The sequence below is a fragment of the Corvus cornix genome, chromosome 3 (assembly GCF_000738735.6).
Source record: "Corvus cornix cornix isolate S_Up_H32 chromosome 3, ASM73873v5, whole genome shotgun sequence".
Lineage (NCBI taxonomy): Eukaryota > Metazoa > Chordata > Aves > Passeriformes > Corvidae > Corvus > Corvus cornix.
In genome coordinates, this window is record NC_047056.1 from 26,845,224 (window position 1) to 26,864,903 (window position 19,680).

Here is a 19,680-nt window from a genome sequence, read left to right on the forward strand (position 1 = left end):
TCACTATGCTAAGAATTTTCCATATTCATAAGTTGAAAATTGTTCTTGAAAAGCAATCCCTCTAAGTGTGTGTTTTTCCCATGTACCATGTTTGTTAACAGATTGCAAGAAACAGTGCCAGACATAAAAAGCCCTAAGAAATGCATTTCTTTTGAATACCAATTCCTTGGAGCTGGTGCTTTGATGTATATTCAGAGCTCTGTCAGCTCTCTTTTTCTGTAATAGCTAAGGAGCCTTTCATCTCTGACTTTACATCTTATGCCCACTTGCAGAATGAGGAGGACAGCGACTGGTATTTTGCATTGTATTATCTTTTCATTATAGCTGCAGCAACACAGTCTAATTGGCAGCCAGAAGTCCATGGGGTTGGTCTTCATGTCAGCTTTCACTGATTTTTTGGTTTTTCCCTGTCTTTTAAAGAAGTGCAGCTGAACTTGTTTCACAGCAGTGCTTCCATGTCAGTGAGAAAAGGAGAAAGGGCCTTTCTGCAGTGTGTATGGTCTCCACAGTGTTGCCATGAAAATCATGTGTAACTTCTTGGCATCTGTGTCCTGGAGACCAGGTTCAGCAGACTTCAGAGTAGGCACCATGCCATCTGAACAGATGGGTATTAATGTAAGCATTGGATATAGATGTTACAGACATGATTCCCAGTTCCAAATGTTACAAAATGTTGTCCTGAACTTCTACCTCTGCATGTAAAGGATTTTTTGCAAATCCAGCTCAGTGAAGAGTTGCTTTACAGTATTAGAAATTTAAATCTTGGATCAACCGTATCATTTGCAATGTTGGAAAAGGGTGTGAAGTTGCTCAGAGGAACTTGCTTGTATTTTTGGAGGAGTTCCCATAAGTAACAGATGAAAATAAGCATCTGTGGTGTTTACCATTTTCATATGAATAAATTGTATTGTGAAGCCACTGTGGAAGAAAGAATTATTTTGTATTTTTCTGTGCCTGCAAGTAGGGATTGCAGTTCATTGGGAATCCAGTGAACTTAATTCAGCTCACCAGACTTGTTTGTTCCCTTATGTAACATGATGGTTATTTAGAGTGAAAAGTTTTTTTTCTTTTCTCTGCCCTTTTTGTCCTGTATTTTTCTTACACGCCTGTCTGGTCAAGGCGATAGATGCTTTCCTAGTCCTTGCTGACAACAGATGTGGTTTTGCTTCTCAGGGTCTAGGCAGTCTCTGGATTCTTCCAAGGCTTCTTCCAGCTCCCACCAAACTGGATTTCATCTGTCCTGCCAGAGTTTGTATAAGCCCTGAGTGTATAAGCACTGTGTTCCAAAAGTTTTTTCAGGAGCTTTTTCCACTCTGTATCCTAACTTGAGGTGTAAGAAGACATAGCCTGAGCGATCTGAGCAGAGGTGCCCAGTGATGAGCATTGTTCAGAATCCTGAAACAAAGCACCTCTGGGAGAAGTGGTGGCATCACCAGTCTTATGCTGTGAGGTGGGGAAAAGCAGGGAGATGTGAAGTGACTGTGGGCCCATTTACACGGGGAGAGAGGCCATGTTGGAAGTCAGACCTAGGGCATATCTCTTCAGTGGTCTCTGCAGTGTGGAGGAAATGACCTAAATTGTTTTCTCCTTTTATAACACAAAGAGATTAGAATATGTATTTATACTGGAAGTCAGCTCCTTTTCCACATGATCAGATTATTTATCTTTTACATCCTGCCAAAAGTGAACAGAATGCAATTTGTTTGTTTGTTTGGCATTTCTAAACTATCTTTTAAAATAATTTCTTTTGGGAAGAAACATCCTCCAAATTGTTAGTTTTCTTACAGCGTGTCTAGTCCAGGTAATTTCAACAAAAAGTTAATGTTAACGGGATCATCCACTGAGGTCTTGGCTCTTATTCAGTCTTTACAGATGTTCTTTTAGACTCTTACCCTGTCTAGATAATAGGAAGCATGCCTAGTAAGCAACTGTGGAGCATGTTAGCATAATTCACGTAATTCCCAGTACCTCAGCATTGAGCCTGGGGCTGCAGACTCTAAAAATAGAACAACAGATTCTGCACAGCTTAATTCTACCTGCTTGTTAGCCATTATCTTCTTAATAAGCAACTAGCATCTACCTTTTGTTTGTTGAGAATCTTTCACTCAAATGGTTTTACTTTTCATTTGGGAGGGAGACCCGGGCTTTGGCCATCTTCTTTAGTGAAATGTTGTGGATGTGTGTGCTGATACTAAAACAGCTGTAGTTAGATGCAGTTTTTAGAATTTCTCTTTTAGTTTCTGCAAACTCGAAACAAAGAAGAGCAGATGTTGCTTAGTAAGAGAGAAATAAATTAAGCAGGTGAGATGCTGTGATTTTTGTGTTTAAGTTTTCGGTTCTGTTTTTCCTTGGGCAATTGTGTTCAATAAGGGTGAGATTGTCTTCCCTCTTTTAGGACAAGCGGGTTGTTGGGGAAGAGACAGAGAGTTTGCAGATGCCTTTTCCCCCATATCTCCATGCTCAGAGTCTGCATACCATGTCATTATTATGCTGAGGGCTTTTGCCAAGACAAAAGAGATTAATGCATGTGTAAGTGAAAATAATACATGAGAATGGCAATCAAAAATATTTATGCCAACAAGTTGAGAAACCAGCAACTTGAGTTTAATTTCTGCAACTTCCAGAGATAGCTTTTATGATTTCTCAAATGCACCTTTCCTGTTTAATTCTATAGGACTTTTGTAGGGTTTTAGGCCTGATATCTGAGACAGAGAGAAGATATGGTTTCCTTTCCCTCTTTCTAAACTCTTTACAAACACATACACAGTCTAATGAAGCTCTCAAACTTGTTTTGAGCCTCTAGGGCAAGCAGTAATACAAATATCCTGCTAATGAAAGGATAAGAAATGGAGGAAAAATATTACATAGCATTTTTGGAAACTGCAGCGAGGCTGAGCAGACAACAAATAGTTTTTAGGATAATTGTGGGTGAGATCTGCAAGAGAAGTTCTCCATCTACATCTACTTAACGTATGTCCCATTCATTTCAGTTGTTTCTTTTTACAAGTAAGACTGAGACATCTAAATCACTTCAGCATTCTTGAAAATTTAATTGGTTAATAAATATGGATCAATATACTTACAGCATAGCAGCTGGAGTTATGTAGTGCAACGGAAAAAAGTGAAATCAGTACTACTAAATGTTAAGATAAGTTTATTACATATGCTAATGATTTATATAAAATTAAACGATGATTTATTGATTGAAAGAAGGATGTCGATGATCAATGGATGAAATGTTTACATGGTTTCTGAAGTTTGTGAGTGAAATTCTGTATTTAGGAAATTGCATGATTTAACCTGGGAGATGAATGAGAGCTGCGCTGAAAAATACCAGTTATTGTTGTTTCTGGGCTGTGATTTCCAATGTAGCTAATGTTAGTTCATCTGCTTTTAAAAATTCACATGGGAATCTTGCTAGGGACTTTGAGTCTTCTGAAATCACTGAGAGAGGGGAAAAACAAAAATCGCTTGTCTGGAATAAAACACTCTTCTGGATTTGTATATTTAAGACGTGCTTTACAAAGCTGAGAGTGGTCATGATTGTCTAACTGCTCCTGAGCTACAGGAATTTGTGGCTGGTAGACCAAAGCTTGACTGGCAAATTAGGACATCTTTCAGGACACTGTAAATGTTCGTTTTCTGGAAATCAAGCCTATTTCAGTTCTTCCTGTAGGTTGCCACTGTATGAGCCATCCCAAACCATTAGCTGCTTTTGAAAAGCTTTCTCTGCTTGCCTGAGGATAGTAGGGTTTTAAATGGCACCTAAAGTTTCTGACTTGCTGTTACTTCTTTCTAATACAATGTTACAAGTTAGAATTTGACCATTAGGTCCTTGTTCTGTTTTCCTCAATTTGTATATACTGGGGACAGTGCCAGAGCATCACAGCTTTCACCTACCTCCAGTTGAAGGTGAGGAAGTGTCTGGTTATGTATAACCCGGCAGCACGAATACTGTCTTTTCATGTAGCTGCTGCTACACACTAACATACTTTAATATAGTTTTGTTGATTTTGAGCATAGATGTCTTTGCAGGTCTTTGCATCAGTCAGCAAAATTGGAGCTGTCAGGTCTAGTCTAAAGCAATTCAGCAACAAAGACTTGGTATTTAAAGGCAAAACTTCATTGAGATTTACAGATCGCATTTACTTTCATAGAACTATTATTACATATAAGGGAAGTTAAAATTTGCACAAGGAGCTATGGTTCAGTGATAACCACTTGAATGTCAAAAGGATTTCATACACAGACAAGTTATATTTAATGCATATTTTATGATGCAATTAGTCCCTAAATATGGGAAAATAACCACCTGATAAACTTTATGTGCTGGTATTTTCTTGTACTTGGCTCATTTTTGATTTAAAGCCTGGCTCACATTCCCATGAAAATTGGAGATTCTTTTATTCCACTATTTTTCTTCATGGGAAATTACCAGCTCTTTGAATCCTTTCTTGCTGAAAGTTCTTACACAAATTATGTTCTAAAACTTCTAAAATCTTGAACACACCCATAATTCATAATGAGCTATCCTCATATGCAAAAATATTGCTGCTGTTACTCCAAATCAGGATAAGGATAACCCTTGGAAGGTTGGTTTTCAATATTACACTGTTTCATGTTTTGTGGCCGCATGTGATGAGAACTGTTCAAAAATGAGAAGTTGTTGCCAAACAGCACAAGTGCAGAGAACTACAATCTCTTACGCATTTCTAGAGTCCCCAAATGAAAAAGAAATTCTGGATTCTGGGGCATTTAAGGCTTATCTTCTTGTGAATGTGTCTTAAGGTCTTCCTGCACTGATGCCCCTGGCGCTAGTGAGCAGCGTGGCCAAAGTGCATCTGAGCTAAGGCCAACTGCTGCCCCTGGGCTGCTGCTCAGAAGAACCCAGGCACTCAGTACCCTTGGCATGGATGAAGTTACTGGAAAGGTGTTGTAGTTTGCTGTTGTAGTTTGGCATTTTGGCTCTGATGAGTTTGGTTGGTTGGGCCCTGGGAGTGTGCCTCAGAGCAGCCAGTTTCTGTGCTTCATTGTGGGAGATCAGGACGTGACAGGCATGGACATGCTGTGTTTTGCAAAATATAATATTTGTGTTTTCTGAATGCTCCAGACGGTTTGAATACCTGAAGCTGTATCATTAATACCCATTATGAAATAACTTGAAGGTTTTTTTTTCTTTGGAGCTTTGAAAAATTTAACTTCGCACAGTTTTCTTGTCATTGCTTAGTCTGGGGATCTCTGCAAATGTGCAGCAGAATCAGTTTTACTCTACTCGAAGGCCAGTGTTACTGTAGAGCATGTAAAGGGGTGGTCACCTTGTTTAAGGGCTAAGAAATGCCTGTTTCAGTGTTGGTGGAAGAGGACATCTTGGAAGTGCTCTGACCTTTGAAGACCTTCAGAGAAAAAAGGTTGCAAATACTAGTTAGCAATGTGCTCCAGGAAATGAAAACTACTGAAGGAATCACATTGTTTTCACTCAACCTCCATTCCCTGTGGAGTCATTAGTGAGTCTGTCTGAGCTGAAGAGAAACCTCCAGGATCTGACCCGTCCAATACTTAGTCATTGCAGTGTTTTTGAAGTATTTCTCATGTCACATACTAATTTAAATAAATCTCTAAAGTTGTTTAAATTATCCTGGGACAAAACCTTGTTTGTCTGGCTTTCTAGAGTAATCTGATCCTCCATAGAAGTAATAGTATCATTATCATGGGAGACTCTGCTTTTTGGTTTTGTTATGCAGCACTGGTCACCTCCACTGAATAACAATTTTCCAAGAGATGGTGGGCAGCTTGGTCACTTCTTAACAGGATTCCAGTGACAGTACAGCTCTCAAACTCTGTTCTAGATGGTGCTGGGTCATTCTTCCTGATGTCTATCTGATCTAGGCATAAATTGGGCAACTGATCTGGTTCTTGCAATAACTGATAATATTTTAATTTTCTTGACAGCAAGTGGTTGAATTGCACTGAGAGCAACAGTGCAGTGCCACTGTATTAATTATGGGTTCTGCAGAAGAAGTAAAATTGGAGATTTTAACTACTTTTCTTTCGCCTTGAGTGATGTTGGTTGGTGGGAACACACGCATCTCAGCTGTTCTTTGTGCAAATGGAAGACATGAGCCACGAACCTGATCTGCGCAAGCACAGAACTCACATTTGTAGAGTTTCAAAGCAGTGACTGAAGTGGAGTTTCAGTTTCTGACAGCCAGCCCGGCCCATCACCCTGTTCTGACATGATGCACAACTTCTAATTCTCAGCTCCTCTCTTATCCACTTGAAGCAAAATCTTTGTTGCTTGTTGGGCTTTTTTAATCTGTGCTAATATTTTTGATGCATCTTTTGTCCTAAAATTTTTCCACTCAGGAAGTTGACGTACAGGTAGTTAAGTAAAATGGTTTTCTTTACATATCTGCAAGTTCTGCTGCCAAAAACCAGCGAATCCCTTTTTTTAATCTCAGTGCGCAAATTGTTTCTAATGTGCAACACATTTTTAATTTAGCCCTCACATCCGCATTATTACTATTTAAATGCCATAGCCTATCTGTGGCACTGTTTGATGTATTCTGGATAGGAAGGGAGTTCTGCTCGAGCTGTATCAGATGTAACTCCATATGGCATTGTTGTGTGCAGCTGAGTTGCTTGCCAGTTCCAATTTGGAACATAACATTCAATGCAAATACACCATGATACAACTGCATTGCAAGGGTTTGAGCTGATTGCTGTGCTCTGCTGCTTGTAGGCATATGTGGTTACAGGGTTGAGGTTATGGAGTATGCTTTTGCCTTCAGTGCTATGAAATAGAGGTGCTCTGTATACTCAACTGTAACTTTTTTTTTATTTCTTTGACTTGTGAGTGTGCAATGCACTGACCATTGTTTGAATCGGCTAAGGGGGGGTTTGTTTGCAAGGTACAACCAAAAGAGAACATCTAATGATGTAATATTGTACACACCTCCTCTGGGGCAAACAAGAAGAAAAATAGACTATGTTTCTGAGTTACCTGAGTCCCTGCTACCAGTCCTAGGTCATAAAGATCCAGCCAAAGGCAGAGGTATTTCTGAAAGGGTGGGTAAGGAGATGATTTGCCTGTGTGTTTGGGGCTTTTGAATTTAAGGCTCTCTTTCAAAATATTGGTACCAGATGCTTCCAAGGGGACAGGTGGTTGGTGGGTTTTATCTTCCTCTTCCTCCTCTTCGGTACCAGCTAGTGGGCCTCAGTGACGCAGGGGAGATCATGCTGTACTTTGAAAGGCTGGCCATGCCTACAGTGATGTGCAGTGCAGTGCTTTTTCCTGCCCCTTCCTTGAGGCAGGCTCTGGTCTGCCGTCTTTTCCTGTACATTTGCAGTGATAGTGTGTTGGACCTTGTAAATACCATGTAGGATTTGCCTTTCCTGCATCTGTTGGCATACCATCATCCGTGTTCTTTCATAGTGTTTTCCTGAGTTTATTCCTCCTACATCCTGCATGTCAGCATCTTCATGGCTTCTTGGAAACACTTTCTTGTGCTTTCTATCTTCAGCATGCACAGTTCATCCTGGAATTAAGATCTGTATCAAAGATCATCTTAGGCTTTATGTAAAGAAAAATAAATCCCATCAATTTCATGTAATGTGCCATTCATTTTGACCCAGTGTTTAGATGAGCTAGAAATGAAAATACGTCCAGAATTGCTCATAATAGGAAGGGAAAAACAATTGTAGTAGCATGTTATATATACAGCAGAGCTTCTCCTAAAAAAGGAGGGTAAAAATAAAGGGTCAGAAGTAAAACAAGCATTTAGCCTGTTGTTTGTAGTGACAAGTAAAGTATATTAGTAATTTAGAAGTCACTGAGACAAGTTCAGGATATTACTTCTGAAAATAATTACATTTCTGCCTGTTATATTAGAACTTCTTAACATTATTTTGCAAGTGAAAAAAAAATCATGGTAAAAGGAAATAATTATCATGGCAACACACAGGCATAGCAAGAACAGATGCTGCTTAGGTCATCTTGTTAGTGACTTAAAAACACCACTGCAGATGGGTACAGAACTGACAGCCTATGCTGTATCACTGGTAAATTGCACAAGCTGCTAGGGAACAAGAAGTGTGGACACTGAGAGATAAATCTGGGATCCTGGAAACTCTTAGAGCAGGCTGAAACACTTCTGTTGTCAGTAACAGTCCAGGATGCCTGCAATAAAATCCATTTTTCATAACTTTTTGGCAAGAGATTTTGAAAGAAATGTCTGATGTTTTCAAGCTGTGTGCAAATCAAAAGGAGTATTACTCTGAAATCCACATGATCAAATGTTCAATTCATGTGATATTATAAATCCTTCTTAAGGGGATTCAACTAGTTAGCAGATGCTGCTTGACAGTTAAAATTGCAGCAACAGAGGTGAAAACTTGGTGGCTTGTCTGCTGACAGCTGTGTAGCTAAGTTGGGAGTAAACCAATATTGGACATGACTTGTAATATATTTAAGTTCCTAATAATTTACCGCCTACAGGGTAGGAGATGGCTCAACTATTTTGTGTATGGAGCTATTTACAGAGATCCTGAGCTGGCATGCAAAACATCATGTGAGAGACTCTGTGTTAGAGTGTGGTAGTAGTACTGGATTTGAATGACTGGAAGAAGAAAGTTTTCCATAGAAAGGAGGGTGATGGCACCAGAGGCTCCTTCAGCTCTGAGACTTCAGTAATTCGCAGTGACAATTCTTTTCCCTTGTGGCCTCTTTGTCTAGTTTTGCTTATCCCATCTGCCTGTTTGTTCAGGTGAAATGTAAAGAAGGAGGTTTTGCTTTTGTATCTACTGACGGCCATGTGTATGGCTGCTGATGAATGTTGTGTCATGAAGGATGGCAATTTTGCTTGCACTGTTTGGCATTATGTTAATCACTGCTAGTATTACTACTGCTGTTAATATTGCTTCCAGTCTGTGTTCTCAAATTTGAAGTCAAGACTGCAAAGAATATGTGATGACACTAAAGATTGTAAGTTTCAAGTAATTAGGAGAGGTTTTTTGTCTTTTAGCTTTTAAGACTTCTGTTTCTTTCATTTTCAATCTTAGGTCTCCCTGGCAGGAGCTAGTAGGGTAGAAACTTAAAAAAAAAACAACAAAAACCAGCTGAAAGCTGAAGTTTCCATGTAGCTGTCTGGACCCAAAGCATTTTTGAAAAATGCCACAAATGAAGCAATGCTGAATTGATCTTTGAACTTTCTCCCAAGTAACTACACTTGATTTGTCTGCATGGTGCTTTTTATGTTTGAGTTATAGCTGTGTCACTTTAAAGGCAGGTGTTTGATGAATTACATGTTGCTTGCTTTTCTGGTCCTGTAAAGTGCTCATGAAAGTTACCAACAGGACTGATCTCCAACAGTTTGGGAGAAAGAAATGATTCACAGAGTATAATCCATTATGGTTCTGCCACTGTCGTTTTCTAAACACTTGGTATTTCTGTTTCGTTATTGCTTGCAAAGATTAATATGACCTGATCCCATTTTATTTTACTTTTGCATACTATTTTCTCGTTTCTTCTATTGCCCCTTTCTTTCTTTATTTCATCTTTGCATATGCGGGGAAAAAGCTTCGCTTTACATTACATTAACTGTTCATTCATAAAACTCACCTTTGTGAAGATTTGTGTCTATGCAGTCATTCTGACTAAAATTTCCTGTGTGAAACAAGGAATTTGCATTTCAGTTAAAGAAAACATAATCTGTTTTGGTGTTTTCTGTTTTTCCCATCACCATGGTATCTTAGCACTTGATAATTTTGCAGGCTGAAAAAGAGCAAACCAAGTTTAATAAGTAAATAGAGACATATCACACATTTACTTGATAATGCAGTAGAGTTTAAGAATCCCCACATGGTAGACCTTTTGAGTAAAATGTGTATAAATTCATGAACCCTGAGCATGGAGCTGATGTAGGTACAAGTAAGAGATACTCACCTACAACATCACTCTCTGAAAAGTGTTTTCCTGGCAGAGGTGATGTCTGGCATGCTGCACACACAGTAAGCGGTGGAAATCTGTGTAACTTTGAGCTGTGCTGGTAGACAGTAGCATTGTGAAAATAATTACATGGATAAGCCACCTGCAGGTATTCCCTGCCGAAAGTCCTCTCCCACATTTTCATGGAAGAGCAGCCTTAGGTTCAGTTAGAAGCAGGTATGCCATGAAGGTTGCTATTGTATGAGCAGAACCACTTGCATCAGGGTTTCCTGACAGTGGTGCCCATCTCTCCCATGCCCCCCTCTCTGGGGAGAGACAGTGCCTATGACATGATCACAAAATCTTTCTGATTTGTCAGAGTGTTTTGGGAAGTATGCATGCTGAATGCAAAAGACAAGGAGTTGAGTTTCTTGGTTAAAAAGAAAGTTGGCAGGTTGAAAAGGACGTGCTTTAAACCCAAACCTTTATGTGAGAGATGGTTCATTCTTTTCCTTTCGCCTTTGTCTAAATCCGTGCGATTTGTCCTCTTCCTGCACTGCCTTCATGGGTCGTTCATAGAGACTTCTTGTATTTTTAGGTTTTACTTAAAAATCACAGAATCACAGAACACTCTGAGTTGAAAGGGACCCAAAAGGATTGAAAAGCATCATCTAACTTGAATATTTAAAGTTGAATAAAACTTTTAACATCTAGATTAATTAGTAAACAATGCTTGGAAACATACAGGAGTACAGATATGTTGAATGGAAAAAAATCATCATTGTTGTGTTTACTAGAATGTCAACCTCAGGGCTGTTGGCAGACTGCTTTAACTAATTTATGCCTTTGTATTTCAAACCGATAATAATCGTTGTTTCAGAACTTTCTTCGGCATTTGTAACCATCATCCTTTCCCAAATTCCCCAATCTCTTAAGTAACCTAGATTGATATGTAAATAGGGATTCTATTCCACGGTGACTGATCTATTTCAGTGTGGATATGCTGGGACTATGTTTTTCTACCATAGAAAACATTTAGTTTTGACTGTTTTTATTATGGAAGGTAAATTTAGATGATGCTCTGAACAGTATAGGCTGAAAAATTTTCTTTGCAAGAAATTCTGGAAAGTGGGTCTTAGTTTTCTCTAGGGACATTTGCAAATTCGTGTGACATCTGTAATACCGTTTATGCAAGTCTCATCCCCAGAGCAGAGAGGATTTGTATTGTAGTTATGATTTGTTACGAGATTTAAAATATCAGCAGTCTCAGTGAAACTGGATCAGATTGGATGGCTTACAGAGGAAGCTCACTTTCTGCATGATGATTTCCTTCTGTGGTGAGTCTTCGACTATTCTGAGAAAAGCTGGTGTTGGCAAGTGGAAAAATGGTGGCTTTTCCATTGGGAATATCTAGGCCTTGGCACTACACTAGAAGGCAGAGGAAGGGAACCTGGGAAGCTGGTACTCTGGAAGGTGAAAGTTAGAGAAGTAGGTGAGAGGTTTCCTCTCTAGCATGTGCAATGCTGCTAGTCCTTCTTTTGTGTAGGAGTCCCACTAACTGGCAGATACCCAGACTGGGATGTAGGATGTTTGTAGTGTACTGCTGCAAACTTTGATGGGAAAATGAGAACTTCATGAGGTGAAGTGGAACCTACAGGCTGAAATGCAGTGTAAGGTTTTACAACATTAAGCAAGTCTGCGTAGGGGTTGCTGTAATACAGGCAGTAAAGTAATAAACATAGCTGATCAAAATAGCTCATAGAAATTAGCAGAATGTAGCTTTAATTCAGTGGCTTTCCCCACTAACTCCAGTGTGGGTTAGCTATGCCACAGGAAGCTGCACTGTTTATGTCTCTGATTTAATACAATGTTCAGGTACCATAAGGATGAACACACATAAATGAATATACAGATTAACAAGGGGCATTAAACTTTGTGGAGCAAACCACAAGAGGATTGTCTAAGCATTTTGCATTTAAAAAAAAATGTACAAGCTTCATTTTGCATGACTTTTTTTATTGCTAGCCTCAAATAAAGGAATAGAGCTTATACTTTATCCTTTGGCCTGACAGAGCTGAAGTGCAGATAACCAAAAAATATTCTATTATCCTATCCAAAGAACTTGGACCTTGACTAAAAGAAAAGATAAGACCTTTCATGTGAGCCTTATCTGTAGGTTTCTATATCTGCTTCATCAGTTGGGTTAGCTTCTGAATAAAACGAATAGAAAACATTTTTACTCATGTTAGGCAAGTAAGGCATCTCTTGGCTCTTGAAGAAGTGGTAATATGAAGGAAGTTAAATGTGAAGGATGAAGGAGGTTTTGTCAAGTTTGTTCCCCATCTACAGCCTGAGCCTCTCTTTGAGCTTCTGCTTGAGTTTCTCTAGAGTTCTTTTTTTTGAGTTTCTTCTTTGTTGCCAAGGAAAAGATTCAAACTAAAATTTTAAGACTGAGGGATGAGGTATGTTCAGGAAGGTAAAGTAATTCTGAGAATTATTTTCTTCCTGTTGCAGTTGTTAAAAAAAGGTTCAGTCCCTTGTAAACTGCACTGACTTCAAGAAGACTAGCTTCATTATTAGAGGTGGTAATGCAGGTGTTCAGCCAGGAGAGGTATTCAGACTTTCTTTGTTAAGGGGTTGTTCATAGGAGCTAAACTGGGATAGAAGGTTTCCCATGGAACCAGTAAGTTAGAGGGTGCCTCTGCAGAACAACTCAGAGAAGAGATGTGTATTTCTATACCAGTCTCATAGAGAAAGTAGGTGCCTAACACAGACAACCAAATTTAGATGTCTAAAAAAGGCTGTGTGAATACTATCCTAGAGTGTATGTTGCCATAGACACAAGGAAGACAATCTGCATCCCGTGAAGTATTTCTGCCTCATAATGATTTCATTGAATAACTGTTGTAGTGTTTGGTCTTTGGTGAAAACAGAATTATCAGTCCAGTCAGGGCACTGGCATTAGTTTTGTGTTTCGGAATATGGCTGGATTTTTTGATAACAGAGCCAATGAAGAAATATATGTACTAAAGCCTCTTTCAGTGAAGCCCTGTCTAATTTCACCTACCCTGAAACTCAAAAACTAGGATTGAGAGCATTCATGTAGGCTTCTAATGTGCCTTTTCATGAAATATCATTTACACTACCTGTGTTATCCTTTATTTTCACTGTGGTCACCTTGCATTTCTTTTCCTGCACGGTGCCAGATGTTTGATGTTCAGTCTTTCTCTGCATATTTTTTATTTAAAGGAAAAGGGAAAACTTCCCCCCTACCCTGTTCTTCGTGAAATAGGAATGCTAATTAGTATCAATCCATTGTCAAGGGCCTAGTGTTAGGAGGAATTTATTCCTCTTCCAGTAAGGTTATATTGTGATTGTTCCTGACAAAGATACCTTACTTCTTTAGAAAAGCAGTTGTTACTGGCAACAGCCTGGGTATATTATGAAATAGACCACCAGTCTGCTTAATGTGCCATGTTAAGTGACTGCTGTGTGATATTTACAGCCTCATCTCTTGTGCCATATGAAAGCAGTTTTTAATTAGAAAATTTAGGGCCTGTTTGTTATCGCTGCATTGACTTCGAGAGAATTAACTTTGGCACCTTGTTTACACGGAGGGGTCAGTGAATTGCTGAACCTGCTGTCTGGTCAGATGGGAATCACAGCCCTCCTTCAGCAGCACAGGAGCCCTTGGTGTTTTCTGAATGCTGAGCAGCCTTTCTAACAACGTTTTCAAGGCTCTAAATCTTTTCATGTAAAATTATTGCAAGTGGTGCTTGCAGAATTAAATCAACATAAAATTTATCTATGGCTTAGCGAGGTCACTGACCAACCAGCTTGCACGTAGTGATTACATTGTACTTTCTAAAGGCTTATTAAAAGATGAAATTTATATTCCGTCTTCATTAAATGATGCTGAATCTCAGAATTTAGGCTCTTCAAGCCAAGCTGGGAGGTATTATCATAGCTGTATATATTGCATGACTCCCCAGAGTACAAGTTCTGTAGTTGATGCAGAAATCCTTGGGAAGTAGGATATAGTCTCTAACTGACGGTTGTGTTACAGTCAAAACACAACTCGCATCTTCATAGCAGACCTGACTAAATTTCTTGTCTGCAGGTTTTTTAGTTTCTGGTTAAGTAAGATGGTTTAGCTAGAGATGATACCAAATATTTTTGTAATATACTGACTGGTCCCTTGTGGCCTCGTTCAAATATACATTGCACTATTCCACTTGGTTGTGGGCAGACAAGAGATTTCCCTCTCCAGAAAGGATGTGTACCTTCCTCTTCAAAGTGTACAGTACTGAGCAGGTGTGGGAGAAGAGGAGGCAGAGAAGCAGGTGACTGTGAATGCAGGTTCAAAATATTTATCTGTCTGATGTCTTTGAATTAGGGATTAGAAGAGGGGTTATTAAACTGTTTCTCTGGTGTTGCTCCATGCTGCTGAGTATTGACAAGAAAACATGAGTCTTTTTTTCTCTACCGAATGGTACATTACAGCTGGACTTGCTGGAGGCAAAAGGCACAACACTCTGCTTTTCTAATTCGATTTTGTACGAACCTCACAGTGTATCAGCATTGTGTATAGAGCAACCAGTTGCACAAGATAAACAAAGAAATGTTGCATTTCTGAAGTTTCACAAGCTGTATAATAAATTAATTTAAAATATACAACAAATAAGGTGCGAGTCTTACAGCTCGACTGTCACTTCAGTTTAATGGGAGCCTTTTTTGTACAACCTAAATTACCATGTGGCTGCTACCAAGCACCAGTAATTTCATGCCCAGCCCCCATGTGAAAACTCTTGTCATTGGTTGTGTTTTGCTTCTGACCACTAGAAACCGCAGCCATTATTGTGCTTGCTGTGGCTACGTGTGCAGCAACCACAGAAAGTTGTTTCAAACCACTGGTCAAAATTCTGTTTCTGCTGGTCATAGCTTTAACGTGATGTTTTGTTTGTGCCCTTGTGTTCACTCTGGCTTTCAGAATACAGTGGAATAAAGTTATGTTTTTAAGATTTTTTCCAATTTCAAACTAGTAGGAATGGATGACTGACTGTCTCCTTAGCTCTGAGTTTGGACAGTGAGGCTAGAGCAACAGGTATCATTAATAATTGCTGGGTTTGACACACTGTAGGACTCCGGTTGCTGTAGCAGCCTGAAAATGTGAAAAATTTGGCTTGTGGTTCATCATCAGAACTGGGAAAATCTCCAAACTGAAATTTGCAATGGAAGATATTGACACAGTAGAAGTGACTAAAGAAAGTTTCATTTGGACATATGAAGGCCTACACTCTGTTAAGACAGCTGTGTCTCATGCTGTCTGTGTCATCCTGTCCCTTGAAATCTTGCTTTACTTTAACAGTAGGACACTCTGTCTTATGCACATTGGGAAGGATTGGGAGTTTACCTCACTGTATCTTCTCTGCTACTATCTTCAGTCTCTGCTTTTCCCTATCAAATTCTGAAGAACCTGTAAGAGACCAGATACTCCTGAAAACCCACTATTACCAAAGAAAAGATTATACTGCAAGGTGGGACAGAGAAATGAGCATGAAGACGCTTCATAGTACCTGTCTAGTTATGTTGTGAGGCTGGACTGAAGCCTTGCTCAGGATAGTGAAGAAACACCTTTGCAGGCTGAAGCAGGACTACAGTAATTTCTGCCTATTGCTGCCAGGACTGTGACTGCCCTGAGAGGCCGTTCTCATATATCTGCCCACTCTAAAAACTGCTTTGTTGAGTATGGGTTGCCTTTGTGGGGGGATCTGAATTAGTGCTGGAAAAAGCAACATCCACTACAAGAGAAAATGCTGAATTGGACTTCAGTAATTTTTTTGCCATTTTCCTAACCTCTTGAGGTCCAGAGAAAATATCTCTTCTCTACACTGTACCTCTGTTTTCTTAACCTTGAGCTGTGCTGTATAGTCTCTGATGGGACACATGCAGAGCTGGAGATGAGACTCAAAGTGTAATCGCCGTAGGTTAACAAGATTTTTTCTTTTACTGTTAGAAGATGATAATGCTAAAAAATCATCACTGTTGTTTAATACCCATGAGCTGTGGTTGTCTGGATCTTGAACGCAGAGTTCAGCTGTTAACACCTACTAGCTAATGAGGCAGTTAATAATGTTTTGTGTTATCCCGTCATTATACTCCGTACAATGGGAAGCTTGCTCCTCATCCGCTCCTGGGATAGCCTGGCTGGGCTACTGTTATCTTCCTCTGAGACCTCCCAGCCTTGTTTGTTGTGCCTCATGTGTGGAGCAGATATGAAGTAGTTGCCTGTGGGTGTGGGATCATCCTGGAGCAAATCCTTGACTGACTTTGTTTCCAGCTGTGGGACTTTATCCTGTCTCTGGGACTGAGATGAATCAAACAGCAAACTTGACCTAAAAAGGCTGAGCAGCACAGGTGCAATTTGACCACTGGAAGTTAAAAAAATTTGAGGTGCATGTCCACATAAAAGATCATTGGATTTTTAAGAAAACAGTGGACCTTCAGGTAGAAAGACCGCTGGATAACTGGCAGGTTTTACTGCCAGTGGGCACTTAGTTTGGAAAAGAAGTTGCCTGAGTGTGGTATTGTTTGGTGAGGGTTTGTTTCTGCTTCAAGAGACACGCACACTAAGTTTACTTATTGCTAAATGAACATAATCATTCTTTAAAAGCAAAAGGCAGTGCAGATACTACATTAGCCCCTTACAGGATGAGGATGGTTGCCTCACAACCAAGGACATAGACAAGGCAGAGATGTTTAATGCTTTCCTTGCCTCATCTGCAAAACCGATGATGGGCTGAGGGAGTCCCAGAGCCCTGAGCTGGAGGACCAGGACTGTGAGAGTATTCAACTCCCAGCTGACCCTGAAATTGTGAGAGATCTGCTGCTCCAGCTGGATCCCTATAAATCTGTGGGGGCCTGATGGGATTCATCTGAGAATACTTAAAGGGCTGGCTGATATCACTGCAAAGCCTCTCTCAATTGTTTTTGAATGGTCTTGGGAATCTGAAGGGATTCCAGTTCACTGGAAGCTGGCAAATGTCCTGATTTTCAAGAAGGGCAAGAAGGAGAACCCTGGAAACTACAGGCCTGTCAGTCTCACTTCAGTGCCTGGTAAGGTTATGAAGAAGACTATTCTGGGAAGTATTGAAAAACACCTGAAGGACAATGCTATCACCGGTCACAGCCAGCATGGCTTCATGAGGGGAAAGTCCTGTTTGCCAAGGTGACACACACAGTTGATCAAGGGAAGCCGGTAGATACAATCTTCTTGGATTTCAGGAAAGCTTTTGATACTGTCTCTTACAGGATACTTTTGGACAAAATGTCCAGCATTTAGCTGCATGAACAAACACATCATGTGATGGGTGAGCAGCTGGCTCATGGGTTGGGCACAGAGGGTTATAGTGAATGGGGTGACATCAGACTGGAGACCTGTCACTAGTGGGGTTCCACAGGACTCCAACCTCAGCCCTGTGTTCTTCAGCATCTCCATAAACAATTTTGATGGGGGCTTGAAGGGATGCTGAATAATTTTGCAGATGTTACAAAACTGGGAGGAGCTGTTGACTCACTCAGAGGCCAGGAAGCCCTGCAGAGAGACCTCAACAAATTAGAGGATTGGGTAATCACCAGCTGAATGAAGTTGAAAAAAGGGAAGGTGCTGGATTCTACACCTGGGACAGGGCAACCCTGGATGTACAGACAGACTGGGGAATGAGATATTGGAAAGCAGTGCTGCAGAAAGGGACCTGGGGGTCCTGGTCAGTGGCAAGTTCAGTGTGAGCCAGCAGTGCCCTGGCAGCCAGGAGGGCCAAGCATGTCCTGGAGGACATCAGACACAGCATCGCCAGCTGGGCAAGGGAGGGGATTGTCCCACTCTGCTCTGCACTGGGGCAGCCTCACCTCCAGTGCTGGGGGCAGTTCTGGGATCCACAATATAAGAAGAGACATTAAACTATTACTGTCCAAAGCAGGGCAACCAAGATGGTGAAAGCTCTTGAGGGGAAGTCCTATGAGGAACAGCTGAGGTCACTTGGTCTGTTCAGCCTGGGGGAAGAGGAGACTGAGGGGATCTAATTGCAGTCTACAACTTCCTCCTGAGGGCAAGAGGAGGGTCAAGCACTGCTCTCTTCTCTCTGGTGACCAGTGGCAGGACCTGAGGGAATGGTCTGAAGTAGTGTCAGGGGAGGTTTAGGTTGGATATTAGAAAAAGGTTCTTCACCCAGAGGGTGTTTGGGCACTGGAACAGGCTTCCCAGGGAAGTGCTCACAGCACCAGCCTGACAGAGTTCAGGAGCCTTTAGACAATGCTCTCAGGCACATGGTGTGATTCTTGGGGTCTTCTGTGCAGGGCCAGGTGTTAGACTCGATGATCCTGATGGGTCGCTTCCAACTCAGCTTATTCTGTGATTCTGTTCTCCTTTCTTTGTTTGTAGGTGATCTGACAGAGGCTGTTTCACACAGACCCAAAACAAGACAAACCAGGCCCAAATGCTGATAGTAATACCCCATTTTGCTCCACAATTGAACAGCAAATTCCTTGTCCCCCTTTCTCCTAAGGGTGTTTTCTGATTTTTCCTGTTTCTTTCTCTCTTCAATATCCTTTCCTTTCTAACTCTTCTGCAGATTTAAGAAAAATAGCCTCAATTTATTTTAATGGTCCATATTTCTGTCTGTGAATGTTGCATCTGTTTTTGTACAAACTGTTCCAGTTCAAAGGGGAACAGTTCTCAAAGAGGTTGCTCTCCACTTCTGGATGCTGATGTTTTGTCTACTGAAAAATTGACTTTTCTGGTCACTGGTAAAATACATTTGGAAAGATATGGAGCATCTGTTCATAACTTGTCAAGCAGATGGAGCCAACTAAGTGAAAAAGCATTTTTATGCCCATAGCCCCTTTAAAGCATTGCCTTCCAGCTGCTTCATTCTTTAGAAAGGTTACCTTGCAGATGACATACTGAGTTAACCGGAGTTTCTTTTGGTAAGTCCAAATGCCTGCAATCAGACAATGAATTTACTACAATACTGAGTCTGGATGGAATAATCTGAATAATTTTCTATAATGCCTAAGCAGACTTAATTGAACGAGTCAGATCACTGTATTTTGTGCAGAGAAAACTGAGTTTTCCAGCCGAATGAAGTTCCTTGGATATGCCCCTGAAGTAGTGAGTGAACAGGATGATACAATTTAGACATTGAGCAAAATTTTGACAGAGTTCCTCACAGAAGACATTCATGTAATAGGATAAGTACTTACAGGGCAAAAGGCAGTGGTGCATAATTATTTGGCAACTGGCTGAAATATGCAAGTAGGAATTTCTGTTGGGAATTTTCATAGTGGTTCAAATGTTGCAGCATATTTGTTCCTGATGATTTGTTCGAACATTTTGCCTGTGTTGATGAAATTAAGTCTGGCCATACAGGTAAAAGCCACAGATCTTATTGTCAGCTAATAGGGTTGTTTATGTAGAGGAGTAGTAAAGTGGGTATTCAGAATATTGAAATATTTCTTCTCCTGAAGTCGGAGATAGCCAGCTGAAATGAAAGGCCATACATTTTGCAAAATAGTAAGTAACCCTCTACATAAAATGTAACTACATGCACTTAGCAGAGCCTGCAAAGAAGACCAAGTTTCAGTGTGCAGGAATACTTTCCTTCACTTACTTTGGTAAAGGGACTCCTTTGAGTGTGTTAGGCTGTTGCTGGTGAGGATCCTGCAGCGTTCAGAGCAGCCCTGCCTGCTGACACTGGAGT

At 40.4% G+C, this 19,680-nt stretch overlaps 1 protein-coding gene across 2 annotated transcripts in view; it reads left to right on the top strand.

The window, feature by feature from the left end:
* PRKCE (protein kinase C epsilon) overlaps window positions 1-19,680 on the top strand; it is a 285,568-nt gene that overhangs the window by 36,687 nt on the left and 229,201 nt on the right. The gene's annotated exons all lie outside the window — the stretch shown is intronic.